Source organism: Macrotis lagotis, chromosome X (genome assembly GCF_037893015.1).
Source record: "Macrotis lagotis isolate mMagLag1 chromosome X, bilby.v1.9.chrom.fasta, whole genome shotgun sequence".
In the NCBI taxonomy this organism is placed as follows: Eukaryota; Metazoa; Chordata; class Mammalia; order Peramelemorphia; family Peramelidae; genus Macrotis; species Macrotis lagotis.
In genome coordinates, this window is record NC_133666.1 from 51,701,277 (window position 1) to 51,716,844 (window position 15,568).

The following is a 15,568-nucleotide window of genomic DNA, read 5'->3' on the forward strand; positions in this document are numbered from 1 at the left end:
ACACTAGAGAGAAAAAAAGCATAATATATAAGACAACTTTTACAAACTGAAGAAAATAAGATTTGTCTGCATTTAAACTCCATAGTTCTTTCTCCAGATAGGATGGTCTTTTAGAATTGTCTTTGATTATCAAACTGCAGAAATGTACAAGTCCAGTATAGTTGACCTGTACCAGTGTTGCTGTTGGTGTGTCCAATGTTCTTCTGGTTCTGCTCACTTCATTCTGCCAGTTCGTGCAGATCTTTTCAGGTTATTCTCAAGTCCTGCCCCTCACGATTTCTTATGGAACAATAATGCTTCATCACATTCATATACCCCAATTTGGTTAGCCATTCCCCAATTGATGGGCATCCTTTCACTTTTCAATTCTTTGCTACTACAGAAAGAGCTGTTGTGAATATTCTTGTTCATGTGGGTTCCCCCCCTTTTTGTAATGTCTTTGGGATTCAGACCTAGTAGTAGTATTGCTGGATCAAAGGGTATACACAGTTTTATTGTCCTTTGGGCATAGTTCCAAATTACTCTCCAGAAAGGTCGGATCAGTTCACAACTCTACCCGCAGTGTTTTAGTGTCCCAGGTTTCCCATAGTCCTTCTAACAATTAGCATTTCCCTTTTCTGTCATATTAACCAATCTGATAGGTGTGAGGTAGTAGCTCATAGTTGTTTTAACTTGCATTTCTTTAATTAATAGTGACAGAGCATTTTTTCAAATGACTATAGATAGCTTTAACTTCTTCATCTGAAAACTGCCTATTCTTATCTTTTAACCATTTATCAATTGGAAAATGATTTGTATTCTTATAAATTTGACTTAGTTCTCTATATATTTTGTTTTAATTTTTTTTTGGCAAGGCTGTAGTGTTAAATGACTTGTCTAAAGTCATACAACTAGGTAATTATTAAATGTCTGAGGCTGGATTTGAACTCAGGTCCTCCTGACTCCAGGGTCAGCGCTCTCTCTCCACTGTGCCACCTAACTGCCTCTCTCTATATTTTAGACATGAAGTCTTTATCAGAAACATTGACTATAAAAATTGTTTCCCAGCTTTCTGTATTCCTTCTAATTTGGGGTATATTGGTTTTGTGTGTGTAAAATGTTTTCAATTTAATGTAAGCAAAATTATCCATTTTGCATTTCATAATGTTTTCTATCTCTTCTTTGGCCATAAATTCTCCTTTCCATAGATCTGACAGGCAAATGATTCCTTATTCTTCTAAGTGGCTTATGTTTAATGTTGGCTTTATTGTTTTATGATTGAATCCGGTCCCCATTTCAATCTTATCTTGGTATAGGGTATACGATGTTGATCTATGCCTAGTTTCTGCCATACTATTTTCCCGTTTTCCCAGCAGTTTTTGTCAAATAGTTCTTATCTCAGAAGGTTGGATCTTTGGGTCTATCAAACAGTATATCTATCTATCTATCTATCTATCTATCTATCTATATATATATATATATATATCTTTTTAGATCATCAAACAGTATATTACTATAATTATTTACTACTGTATTTTGTGAACCTACTCTATTACATTGATCCACCATTCTGTTTCTTAGCCAGTACCAAATAATTTTGATAACTGTTACTTTACTATATAGTTTTAGAGCTGTTATGGCTTAGGCCACCTTCCTTTGATTTTTTTTTATTAATTCCCTTGATATTCTTGATCTTTTGTTCTTCCAGATAAATTTTGTTATTTTTTCTAGCTCTATAAAATCATTTTTGGGTAATTTTTTTGGATTGGCAACTGAATAAGTAGATTAATTGGTTAAATTGTCATTTTTATTATATTCGATTGGCCTACCCATGGGCCTACCCACTGATATTTTTCCAGTTGTTTAGATATGACTTTATTTATATGAAGTGTTTTGTAATTATATTCTCATAGTATCTGGATTTGTCTTGGCAGGTAGACTCTCAAATGCTTTATGTTGTTTCCAGTTGTTTCAAATAGAATTTCTCCTTCTAGCTCTTGCTGTTGGGTTTTGTTGGTATTGTAAAAAATACTGAAGATTTATGTGGGTTTATATATCCTGCAACTTTGCTAGAGTTACTTGTGTCAAGTAGTTTTTTTTTAGTGGATTCTTTAGGTATACCATCATATCATCTGCAAAGAGCAATAGTTTTGTTTCCTCATTGCCTATTCTAATTCCTTTAATTACTTTTTCTTCTCTTATTGATAAAGCTAATATTTTTTGCACAATATTAAATGATAATGGTGATAATGGGCATCCTTACTTCACCCCTGATCTTACTGGAAAGTCTTCTAGCTTATCCCCATTGCATAGGATGTTTGCTGATGGTTTTAGGTAGATACTCCTTGTATAATTTTAAGGCAAAATCCATTTATTCCTTTTGCTATACAGTGTTTTTTCATAGGAATGAATGCTGTACTTTTGTCAAAAGCTTTTCCAGTATCTATTGAGATAATCATATGATTTCTGATAGCTTTGTTATTGATATGATTGATTATGCTGATAGTTTTCCTAATATTGAAGCAGCCCTGCATTCCTGGCATAAATCCCACCTGGCCATTGTATATTATCTTGGTGATAAATTGTGGATATCTCTTTGCTAATGTTTTATTTAAAATTTTTACATCAATATTCATTAGGGAAATTACTCTATAATTTTCTGTTTTGATTTTGACTCTTCCTGTTTTAGGTATCAGCACCGTATTTATGTCATAAAAAAGAATCTGGTAGGACTTCTTCATCATTTTTCCAAATAGTTTATTTAGTGTTGGAATTAATTGTTCTTTAAATGTTGAGTAGAAGTCACTTGTGAATCCATCTGACCCTGGAGATGTTTTCTTAGGGAGTTCATTGATGGTTCATTGAATTTCTTTTTCTGAAATATTTATTTATATATTTTTATGTGGCTTATTTAAGTATTTTATTTCCTCTTCTGCTAGTCTGGCCAATGTGTATTTTTGTAAATGTTCATCCATTTCACTTAGATTGTCAGTTTTATTGGCATATAGTAGGGCAAAATAGCTCTGAATTTTTGCTCTTCATTGGTGGTGAATTCGCCCTTTTGGTTTTTTTTAAAAGGCAATGGGATTAAGTGACTTGCTCAAGGTCACACAGCTAGGTAATTATTAAATGTCTGAGGTCAAATTTGAACTCAGAGCCTCCTGACTCCAGGGCCAGTGTTCTATCCACTGTGCCACCTAGCTGCCCACCCTTTTCATTTTTGATACTGGTAATTTGGTTTTCTTTTTCTTTTTTAAAAGATTTATCCATTTTGTTGGGGTTTTTTTCATAAAAACTAACTCTTAATTTTATTTACTAATTCAATAGTTTTCTTACTTTCAATTTTATTAACCTCACCTTTGATTTGCAGGATTTCTAATTTGGTATTTCTTAGGGGTTTTTTGGGGGGGAGGAAATGGGGTTAAGCAGCTTGCCCAAAGCCACACAGCTAGGTAATTATTAAGTGTCTGAGGTCGGATTTGAACTCAGGTCCTTCTGACTCCAGGGCTGGTGCTCTATTCACTGTGCCACCTAGCCGCCCTCATGATTTGGTATTTCATTGAGGATTTTTAATTTGTTCTTTTTTTATTTTTTGCTCATTTTAAAAGTTGACCTCTGCTCCTGGGGTATAGGGGTTATAGTCCTAAGCTTTTTGTGCTGGAGGCCAGGGTTCTGGTTACTGGCTTTCCGTCTGGTACCTCAAGTGCTGGCAGCTTACTTCCTGCATTAGAGTTGCCTATCCAGTCCTGCCTGTTGTGCCATCATTCTGAAACTCACAGTATGCCTTTTGTCCTGAGGCTGGGGCCCTCAGTGCTAGCCTACTGGACTAGTACCCTGCTGAGCAGGGACCCAAGATCTCAGTTACTGATCTGCTTTGTGGCTAAGAGCCTCCTGCTGGCTTCATTCTCTTCCTGTGCTCCTCTTATACCCAAATGAGATAGATCTTTTCTGAAGTTCTTCCAAGAGAGCTTGAGCTGAAAAATTGTTGCAGTCTGTCTTTTTGTGGGTTCTGTTGATCCAGAGTCTGTTTACAGGCCTCATTTAAAGTTGTTTCAGAGGGAAACTGGGAAAAGCTCAGGGAACTTCCTAGCATTTCTCCACCATTTTGGTTCCACTAGTAAAATGGAGGAAGTTTAGCCCAAACAAGAGGAGTTTCATGGGAGGATATGGAAGCAAAATGGGTCAGAGTTACAGAGAAATAAATTGAGGCTTGATAGTAGCAAAAACTTCCTAATGATAAGAACTATCTAAAAGTGGAATGGGTTATCTCCTAAGGCAGCAGGTGTTTCCAGTCACTGGGAGCCTTTGAGCAAAAATTTAATGGCTACTTGAATGTCCTGTGGGACACTTCCTGGATCAGGTCAAATGACCTCCAAGGTCCTTTCCAAACCTGGGATTCTGTGAATGTTGGACTAAGGCATAGGCTAAGCAGATGTAATCATTAATACATCTATATATCTTAATTTTGTTGGTATGAGAGTCCTTCCATTGATGCGAGTCATGACCCCTTTCCAAGTCAGTCCAACTTTCAGAGTTGCTGTGGCCAAAAGAATTCATTTGCTTATAGCTAACTTGGTAATAAGAGTCTCTGAATTGAGTTTGACCAATTCTCTGATGACATACCTTTCATTACCAGACCCATATTGGAAGCCTTTCCAGCTAGGAAGGATATATGCCTTGGCATGACCATCAAGTGCCTTGGATCATCCCCCCACTGAAATGAGGTTTGGGAGGAGATGCTTAGAGTAAGCTGGTCTATAAAGTCCCTGATTTTTGTTGCTTAACACTTGATCAATCCATGTTAATGCTCACACAGAACATAAAATTGAGGAAGACAGGACAAAATCCTTAATATGTAATGGCAAGAGGTTATAGGAGCACAGTCATAAAATGCATTAGCAATTATTATTCTAGACAAAGACTGCCTTTTAGGCCTAGCTACATTTATTTTTTTTCAAATGAATGAATTCAATACTAATGTGTAGGAAAGATGTCCTCATTCATGAATCTGGAAAGTGGCAAGAGTATGCGATTTAGAGTCCAAGGACTTGGGTGTTAATCCTGGGTCTGTTAATTATGACTAGTGTGACCTTGGATAAGTCCCTTTATAATGTCTCTGGATCCTGGTTTCTTCCCTTGAAGGGATTAAACTAGATGATCTCTGATTTCTCTCCCAGATCTAGAATTTGATGGAAAACCCACATCCCTACTATTTTTTTTAAATTTATTTTTATTAAAGATATTATCTGAGTTTTACAATTCCCCCCCCCAATCTTGCTTCCCCCCCCCGCCCACGGAAAGCACTGTCAGTCTTTACTTTGTTTCTATGTTGTACATTGATCCAAATTGGGTGTGATGAAAGAGAAATCATATCCTTAAAGAAGACACATCCCTACTATTAATCATTAATAGATACACAGAAATTTCCTTCTTTTAGCTTCTCAACACTACCATCAACAATGGCTGACATTTATACAGTCCTTAGTGTGTATAAGACTCTGTGCTAAGCCCTTGATAATTATTCTCTCATTTGATGCTTACCACAACTATAGGAAGAAGACCTGTTATTATACTCATTTTACAGATGTGGAAACTCAGGCAGAAAGAGGTAAAGTGCCTTGCTCAGGATCAGACTGCTAGCAAGTGTTTGAGGCTGGATTTGAATTCAGGTCTTCCTGACTCCAGGCTTTGTACTTTATCTGTACCACCTAATTGCCCTATCCCACTCCTAAAGCTATTTCCTCAACTGTCACTTTCATGGAAATCATTTATTTAACATTAAAAAATTGGGGGAGGAGGATTTAAAAAAATTTTGAATTTTTTCAACAATTACATGTAAAAATAATTGTTAGCATTCCACATTTTAATCATTGGCAGTTTATGTAGGTATTACTTGATTTCTTCTTCTGAGATTAGATTGTTTAAAATCTCTATTTCTTATTTTGCTAATTTGAGTATTTTGTGTTTTGGTGGCTCCTTGTTCATTTCCTCAGAATTCTGTTTTGCTGAGAATTCTTTTATTTCTGTGACTTGTGAATTTGCCTTGTTCCTTTTTTATTTTGGCAGTTTGATTTCCCCCTCTTTTTCCTTGATTAGGTTAATTTTAATAACCTGCTATTTTTGTTCACATTTAAAAAAAAGCAGCTTAGTTTTGTACTTCAGTTCTAGAATTGTTTTGTTTACAGGGTTTGCTATATCTCCTCTAATTTTCAAGATTTCTTCTTTTGCTTGCGTTTTAGGGTTGCTGATGTATTTGTTTTCTAGTTTTCTTTTAATTGCACTCCCAACTCATTGGTGTTTTTCTATTGTGTAAATATAAGTATTCAGAGAAATAAATTTTCGTCTTAGGGCTGTTTTAGCTGCATATGATAGGTCTTGGTGTGTTGCTCATTGTTCTCATTTTCTTTAACATCTGATCATTTTTATGATTTATCTTTTTGATTCATTCATGTTTTGTAATTTCTTAGTTTCCATTTGTGTATGCATCTTTTGGCTAATTTTCCTTTACTCCTTACTCATTTTGTTGGTCTAATTTATGGCTAATTTTTGCATGAGAATCTTCAGATGACTATTCCCCCTCTTATATGCTGATTTTTTTGAGTAGGCCAAGTTGCTTGAACAGTTTTGTTTTTTCCATTTTGCAGCTTTGAATTGCAATATTATCTTCAAGAGACCTGTTCTTTCAGAACACTGACATTACTGTTTGACCTAAGGATTATTAAAATCTAATTTAAAAAGCCATGTCAGGACGTATCTGTTTCATCTCTCTGGCTCTGCAGTAGCCTGGAAACTAGCGGCTCATGAGCTTGGGGTCAGGCTCCAGTGCTCACTTGATGTATGCCACCTGCCTTTCTCCATACCAAGCTAAATCCTGGGGCCATTGTGAAGAGTAATAATTATCATCCCTGAACACTGTGCATATATAAAAAGCTAAAACAATGCTGGTATTAGGGGATGTGTTACAGGTGTGCCGATTCTGAACCACAGATGTCTACCTCTAGAAATGCGCATAATTTTTTGCACATCGCACGCTTTACCATTAGAATATAATTTCAAAGATGTGCTCCTACAGGGAAAAAAAAGGTTGTGAGGCATAAGAAAACCACACTTAATAGGGTAAAAACACAATCAACAGAAAAATAACTCTACAAATAAACCATCAAGTCAATGATTGTAGTGCAAATATGTAGACTTTTAGAATGTCTTGAGCTGGAAGGATGATCCTTGGATCATCTAGGCCAACTCCCTTGTTTTGCAAAGGAAACTGAGGCCAGGAGAATAGGGAAGTAAATTGCTGATGGTAATCCCCCTAGTAAATGGTAGAGTTGTGAATGAAACAGGTTTACCAAGTCCAACTGTAATATCTCTTCCCTGCAAGCTGTTAATTACTCTTAATTAGGAAGCAGCATTTCCTTAGAGATTTAAGAGGCAACGTTTTTGGTTTTGGTTTTGGTTTTATTAGTGAACTTTTTCTAGTAGCTAAATACTGATACCACTCTGAACAACTCTTCTCTACTCACACTATCATCACCTTTTGAGTTCCAGCTTCTTAGCATCTTTTGCTTGGCCTAATATGTCTCCCTGCTTCATGACTCTCTCCCTTTCCAATTCCTCTTTCACACTGTTGTCAACAGGTCTTGCTCAAATCCAGATCCACCTAGATCATTCTCCTGCTTAAGACTCTTTGGTGGTTTCCCCGTGGCCCAAAGGATAAACAACAACAAAGGCCAGCCAGCTCCTTAGGCTGGTATGTCAAGGCCTCCACTGCTTCTGGGGCCAGCTTTATTTCATATTCTTCACAAGCTCTGCATTTAGACTAAAATGAACTCGTAGTCTTTCCAGACTTGATGCCCTGTCTCTCATCTTCATGCATTTGCGCAGAACCCCCCAGGTCTGTCTGTAATACATTTGCTCATCTCAGCTTCTCAAAACTCTTGTCTTCCTTCAAGGTTTATATGCCAATGCCTCCATGAAAGCTTCTCAGATCTCCCCCAGCTTTGCCTGCCCCCGCCCTCCTCAATTTAATTTGTCCATGACTAATCTTCATACCTCTTGGATTCCCCTCGTATAATGGAAATCCCTTGAGGACAAGAATTGTTTTGTGCATCACCCTGCACTAGTAACCACTTAATAATGTACAAATGCAAGGTTTTGCCTTAGTCATTGCTCAGAATTGGGCTCCCTTACCTTATTTTGCTGATTCTCTAACTCAAGGGTTTTTAAGCAGTGAGATAAAGACTTTAAAAAATTTGATAATATATTTGGTTTCACTTGTAAAACTGTATTTTAAGTATTTTTAAACAAAATCCTGAGGAGTCCCTAGACTTCCTATTTTGACTGCCCAAGGGTCCCATTCAAGTGTTAAGGGAATTTTCGATTTCCCTTTATTATTTAGCTATCAACACCTGCCAATTTTGGTGAACTTAAATCGATCTTATTATTGTCACCTGCCCCAAACCTGTCCCACAGAATGAGAAAATTCACCTAGAGCCATATACATTCCTTGGCTAAGAAGCCAGAGTAAGAATCTCAGTTGTCCCTGCCTTATTGACATGTAAATCCCCCCTCTAAAATCTACCCATTTGTGGACCCTCAAAATGTAATTTCATCTGTATCCTGACTTAGTTTACCTCTTGAATTTGAAGTTTGTTTTCCTAGGGGATGTATGATGTATCAGATGATGACTCTGTTCAACTTTTATAATATTGAAGAAAGTATGAGATTAAGGATCTATCTTCTCCTTAACTTTTATGACCTCAGAGAAATGTATAGTACCATAATATGTAAAATAACTTTTGTGGGGAGGCTAGGCAGTGCAGTGGATAGAGCACCGGCCCTGGAGTCAGGAGTACCTGAGTTCAAATCCAGCCTCAGACACTTGATAATTACCTAGCTGTGTTGTGTGGCCTTGGGCGAGCCACTTAACCCCATTTGCCTTGCAAAACCCTAAAACAAAAAATAACTTTTTTGTCACCCTAATGTAATCTTACCTATAAGAGGAGTTGTAAGAGTCCTAATTGGGGGTCAGATTTTCTCTGAGCTCTGAACCTTGAGCCTAACAAATCAGTTTTTACCTCTACAATTCCTGTGTTGTGGTAAATAAATTTTTGGCAGTAGTTAGCTACCACATTAACTCAGAGAGTAGATGTTTCTCCTATATTAGAGGAGGCAAAAAAGGGAAGAATTCAAGATCTTCTTAAATCTCTCATGGTAGCTTGGAGATGTGATCCCTGGTTCTTTAAGGCAATGCTAGAAAGATTGCATGTTCTGCTAGGTCCCTCCAAGTTGGAAAGGCCTTGCAGATGGACCCAACTACAAACTACATGTCTGTCATGTGAGAACCAGTAAATTTAGAGAGGCTCGTCAGTAGGTTGGCTGGGCATTATTTATTTTTCAGCTCCTATAACTCTCAAAGATCATCTACTAAAAGTTAGAAGGGAGTCACAACCAGCATCACAATAGGGAGGGACCACACCAACAAAATGATAGACATTTGAAGTATGCAACATGAACTAAATGACTCAAGTAGTTATAATTTCTTTAAATGACATTTAAAAATCTGTTTTGAGGATTAATACTCATGAATCTATAAGGCAAGGTATACTAGAAAAAGAGATGGCCAGTCGTATATTAAGAATTAATAAGAATCAGTGAATTCATATTAGTTGGACAATTCAACTATTACAATAGTATCCATGAACCAAAGAAACACGTAGAGGAAGAGAATATCTAGAACACTGGGCAGATCCTCCTCTGGAGGAGACTTGGACAAGAGTCTTGCACAAAGGGAAGGCTTGGATGGGCAATAATCCATGCTAGAATTCAGACGCAGTGAAATAAGAAATTTCATATTCTATCAATCTCGTTTGGAATAAATACAATTAATCACAGATATATTTTGAGGAGTCTTTTTCTTTTATTAAGATAAATCCAGCAAAATTTCTAATAGTGGCTACACATACAATCAACCTGCCCTTCTGAAATAAACATTTATATTTTGCTTAAAAACATGATTACATTTTACTTTCTTTCAAAAACTAATATTAAAGTTATATTTGGGAAAGATATTTCCAACTCTTAGAATCTCATGAAAATAGCTCACCTTCTTTATAAAATCAACCCACAGACACCCTGGACTTGCCAATGCAAGAACTTTCTATTTGGGACCTCCCCACTTCACTGAATCAAACACGTACCAGGGTCAAAGAAACATCCAAAGGACAGAAAGGAGAGTTTACACAAAGAAAGGACACAGTGACAAAGTCAAAAGCTACCACCACTTATTCTTCCCATAGATCAAACTATTAACAATCACAAAATGCAGAGACAATGACATCTTGTTGGTGACATCATATTCAAGTGACCAAGATGGAGACGTTCCAGAATTAACTTCATGCTAAAAAAAACTTGCATTTAGAAAATAGTTGAAAAAATATTCCTCTGTGTTAACAATACAGGATGGAGGTACAGATACCAAACTGACAAGAGATATAGGGCAGTGTTACATATTATTCAGATGTGGCTGCTTTCTCCTCAGGTTCTTCCACAATCGGCACCTAATTGGAGTGGGAGAAAGAAAAATATCTTTTTTAAGTTTTATAACATTTGCCCAAATATTTATATCTAACCTTACCTTGGCTGTTGGAAAATCCAAGATTCATTTCTCTAGAGCAAGGATGGACAAACTACCTGTTTAGTATGAGCTAAGAATAAGAATGCTAGCTAAGAATGGTTTTTACATTTGGGAAGAATCATTCTTATCTCACAAACATGTAATTTGCAGGATCCCCACCCCTAAAAGATCACATGCAAAAAATCACCAGCCTCAGGCAAAAGGTGGAATTTGAATGACAATAAAATCACAGCTTATATTCAGACACTAGGCTTAGAGCATAAACTTTTGGACATCCTACCAAGTTGGAAAGGCTCTAAGCATGGGATCATTAACAGTACACAAAGAATGGCTAATCAAAATGCAGTCACCAGGTTGGCCTTAGGGGAATGAACCTACTGGTCCAAAACTCTCAAAGACCATTTTTAAGTCTGTTGTAGGTAGAAAGACTTGAATATGAGTTGGTATCTCAATTCAGTTCTTTGGGTGACCTCAGGCAAGTCACTTAACCTTTTAAGAGGGTTAGCTGACTTATCTGTAAGATGAGGATAATAATAACACCTACTTTACAGAGTTTTTCTATAAAAAGTACTGTTCAGATCTTAAAGTACTACACAAATGGGAGTTATTGCCACATTAAGTCATCGAGGATTAAAGTCTGTGTTGCTGTAGGAAGTACCCAGAGGAATAAAGTCTCAGAAGAATGATCTTCTAAGAGTGTATGTATGCAAATGTATGTCTGTGTGTGTGTATGTGTGTAAACATTCACTTAAAAACCACAATTTGATGGATAGAGGGTTAGCTTGGAAGTCAGGAAGACCTGAGTTCAAGTCATACACTTGGTCTTTCAAGTGACCTATAAGTCATGGAGACAGTGCCAATCAGAATTGATGGAGTTTTCACACTTTGCAATTCCCCAAACCATGAAATCACAAGTCTAGATTTTTTTTTAGTTTTTGCAAGGCAATGGGGCTAAGTGACTTGCCCAAGGCCACACAGCTAGGTCATTATGAAGTGTCTGAGGCCAGATTTGAACTCAGGTCCTCCTGACTCCGAGGCCGGTGCTCTATCCACTGTGCTACCTAGCCACCCCACAAGTCTAGATTAAAAAAAAAAAAAGAGGGGACAAAAAAATTCACTTCAATGGCCTTTTTTTTTTTTAGTTACAGAGATAAGGAAATATACAGGAAATATATCTGGGATGCCAAAGGCTCATGCTGTGTAACAGGGTCATTTACAAATTTCAATCTTATTAAATTAGTAGTCAGCGCATTTTAAAAACAAGTTTTCTGTTCAATTAAGTATAGATATGCATAGCAATTGACAAGTACATTTGAAGGAATACAACAAATAATAAAACATTAGCAGTAGCTGATGTTCAATGTGCAATGTGAGATTTTTTAAGGCTGAGCTCCTATCTGATGAATTTGATTGTTTAAGGGGATGGGGCAGGAAAAATAAAGAAATGACTGCTATTCCTAAAAAAGAACTTCCCGAAAGTTCCATTATCAGCGAATCTGACAAGTGGTGATAATTCAGACCAACAGCCCCCATTTATAGATGAAGAAACTACAGTCCAAATTGAGGAAGTCACTTATCCAAGGGCACGAAATGGCAGGATAAATACCATGATATATCACCTGCTTTAGGTTACAGCAATTCCAACTTTTTCCTTCCCTTCTCCATCAAAATTTCCACTTTTCATTTCAAACAGACTCCCTCCCCAATAAGATTAAACAATAGAGTCTGCACTTCTACCCTATCCCTCATAGAGCAATAGCACCGTAGCTCAGGAGTCAAGGTGAAAAGAGATGATCACTAAAATCCCTTCAACTCAGATCTGACGATCGTTTTTCCTAGGTGCAATCATTATTAAACTTTCTATTTTATGCCATTAAAAAATAACCTTCAAAGATACCTCATTAGTTTGGGTCTCTCCATTTTCAGAGTGGTTTTCTTCTTTCACTTCCTCCTGTTTGGTTTCGACTTTGACTTTGGCTGCGGCTGCCACCTTCTTGCCTTTGATTTCCTTTTTATCATTTGCTATGTTCATTTTCTGTTCGGTAACACACAAGGACAAATACTTAATATGCAATTCCAACTCTGTTAATTGTTCACTCTAAGCATAATCAGTTGCCTTTCTTGGCCCTTCTAACTTCCCCTTGCTTCCAAAACATTTTTGCCTCAGAAATCTTGGAGGGTCATCTCTTCTACTGTTTTTTGAAAAAAATTAATTTTTGTATTTTTCACATTTCTTTTTCTTTCCTTCCCATTCCCCTGCCCTGCCCCCAAATTAACAATGGCAAAAAACTATAACTCATGTAATAGGCAGTCAAAAATAGCAATTTCCCACATTGACTATGCCCCCAAATGTTCTGTACTCTCTTCCTGAGATACGTTCTACCTATTGTCAACTACCTGTCAGATATCTTTGCTTCAAACTCAAATCTATCCCAAACAGAAAGCACCCCATCTTCCCTCTCAAACCATCTTACCTTTCTCTTGACTTCCCGATTTCTGTTAGTTAGCATCACATCTTCCTGAACGTCAATCATCATCTTTGACTTTCCCCTTTATTTACTTTCCATTGTAACCAGTTGACCAAGCCCTATAAATTCTATTTCCAAATCCCTTTCTTTCCTTTCCCCTGCTACCACGTCAGTTTAGGCTCTCCTTGCTACTTGCCTACACTACCACAGTAACATACCATCACAGTATCTATGCTTTCTTTATGCTACTGCCATGTAAAATTTCCTAAAGTGTATCTGTGAGTAGGTTACTCTTCTGCTCAAAAGCCTTCATTTGTTCCCCCTTACTGAATAAGGTCCAAATCAGTAGCCTGGCATTAGAGGCTCATCACAGGATGACTCCAAGCTACGTTTCTAGTTTTATTTCTTGCTATTCTTTCTCAAGTACAGATGTTCTAGATAGTTACATCTATACATGTCCCATACTTTCCTGTCTCTCTGCCTTTGCTCTTATTATTTTCTTGGTGTGAAAGGCTCTTCCTCTCTCTGTTCCCTTTAATGACAACGAGTCCTTGCCCAATGAACATTGTCACCAAATTCTTTGGGATGGTATTCTGACACCATATTCTGACACTTAGCATTTATGGTGTCCTCACTTATTTCCTCTTCTAGATTATAACCTCCTTGAGGCGGGGGACTCTGACTTACTTATATCTCTGCATCCTAAAGCTTAATGCACAGAGGGTCCTTAATACATTTGTTGAATAATGTAACAGTGATCAATTTTCAGCAGAATTGCAAGTGTTCTCAAACTCTTTGGAAACTTACAGGAAAAAAAGGAATGCTGAGCCTCTAATGTTCTAAGTCCCAGATTTCTTGGGAGCTTGGGGAACAAGGTGGGCAGTATTAAAAAGAAATGAGTTAAGATGGTAGCCTTGGGAGCAGGGCCCCTTAAGCCACAAAGGCCAAGGAATGCTGAAGCTCATTCTGGGTAGATGAACATATCAAAAACAAAAAAGTGACCAAAAGCTGTATTTTTTCCAGCTAATCTCAAAATTCAAAACATACGAGTCTAGATAGTACTGAGAGTTTCTACTCTTCTCAGGGCCAGTATTCTTGTATTTTTTACATGTTACCAAAACAACTGGTTTGGAAAGGAAAATTTCAACAAAGAAAACCAGATGTTTTAGTCTACACAATTTCGAATAATCAGCGGATTTGATTTTTTTTCTCTTTCACACCAAATTATGCAGTTATTTCGATGAATTGATCCAACTACCTGATGTTTTAGTCTTGTACAGAGGCAATACCTATCATTTTGAAATTGTATCCTTTGCCGTGAGACTGTAAATCAATTGGTGAAATGGTGACAGTGATTCTTTTGTATTTGAATATTGTATATTGAAAAAATATTTGTATTTATAAAAGAACCACCAATTGAGTACTGATTCTTGGGAAGTAGAAGTAGACTAATGTGCCAAATATCTCAGCCACATTCCCTCTTGGAAATTAAAAGCAGTATCTTTAAAGCAAGGATCTCTGAGTACCTCACCTCCTAGGTATGGATCTACTAATCCTCAAAATATCTCTGGAAGTATTGCAAGTATTCAACCTGACCTCGTAGCTATTTCTATGCTGGCCTTAGCGACATCACCCAAGTGCCCGTGTGGAATGTCCACTGGTGTTTTGGCTCTTCCCCTTCATCCTTCTCCGTATGGCCTTAGTGTTCCAATACCCTGCCAAAGGCAGGAACACAATCACTTAATGGGTCTTTTCCAGCTTCCATTTGTATCTGTCTCCTCGAAAAGGTCAACGTGTTATTTTAAAGTACCAAAATACAGCAAACACAAAAGGAAATGTGGAGGAAGGAATTGTTCTTGTCCAAGGGGCTCATACTAGAACATGTGTAGGAGAAAGTACATTTTTATGAAATCAAGTCAAATTGTCCCTGTTAAATGTATTTTGAGAGAAAAACATCTTTCTCTTTGGAGACTGAGAATTCAGTACTTACCTTTGGGGCTGCAGCCTTTTTGGTTTTGGGCTCAGATTGAAGAACAGGCTTCTGCACAGGCAGACACATAGACACGCACACACACACACACACATACACACAAAAACAGAGGTCAGAGAAATGTGGAAACAAATCTGTCACTGTAAAAAGATGACTCACAAACAAGGGAATCCAACTGTTTTACCAACTGGAATGTATATACTTAAAACACAAGTGAAACGATAGAGTTCCCAAGCGATGTTGTTTTCTTAGAATTTCCCAAGTAAAACCAACACTAAACGTGATAGTCTCATTTGTTCAGTTTGTTTAAAATTGCACATCACAAAAGAGACTGTAATTATCAGAGAAAATAGGCAATACTTACAGCAGATAATCTAGGTGACCGTCTCTTTGGCTATAAAAGAAAAAGTATTTCAATTAAAGGAAAACCTATATTGATCCGAGAATTATTCATAGTGATGTAAATGTGACCAACTGGAGCTGGCTATTAGTGGAATG

The 15,568-nt window shown here is 37.1% G+C and overlaps 1 long non-coding RNA gene across 1 annotated transcript; it reads right to left on the bottom strand.

Moving 5' to 3' along the window:
* Nucleotides 1-9,888: 9,888 nt before the first annotated feature.
* On the bottom strand, nt 9,889-15,388 carry LOC141498242 (uncharacterized). The gene is made up of 3 exons (XR_012471591.1): nt 15,071-15,388; nt 12,510-12,647; nt 9,889-10,535 (listed from the first exon to the last, which is right to left on the bottom strand). It is a non-coding gene; the product is annotated as an uncharacterized LOC141498242 (long non-coding RNA).
* Nucleotides 15,389-15,568: the final 180 nt, after the last annotated feature.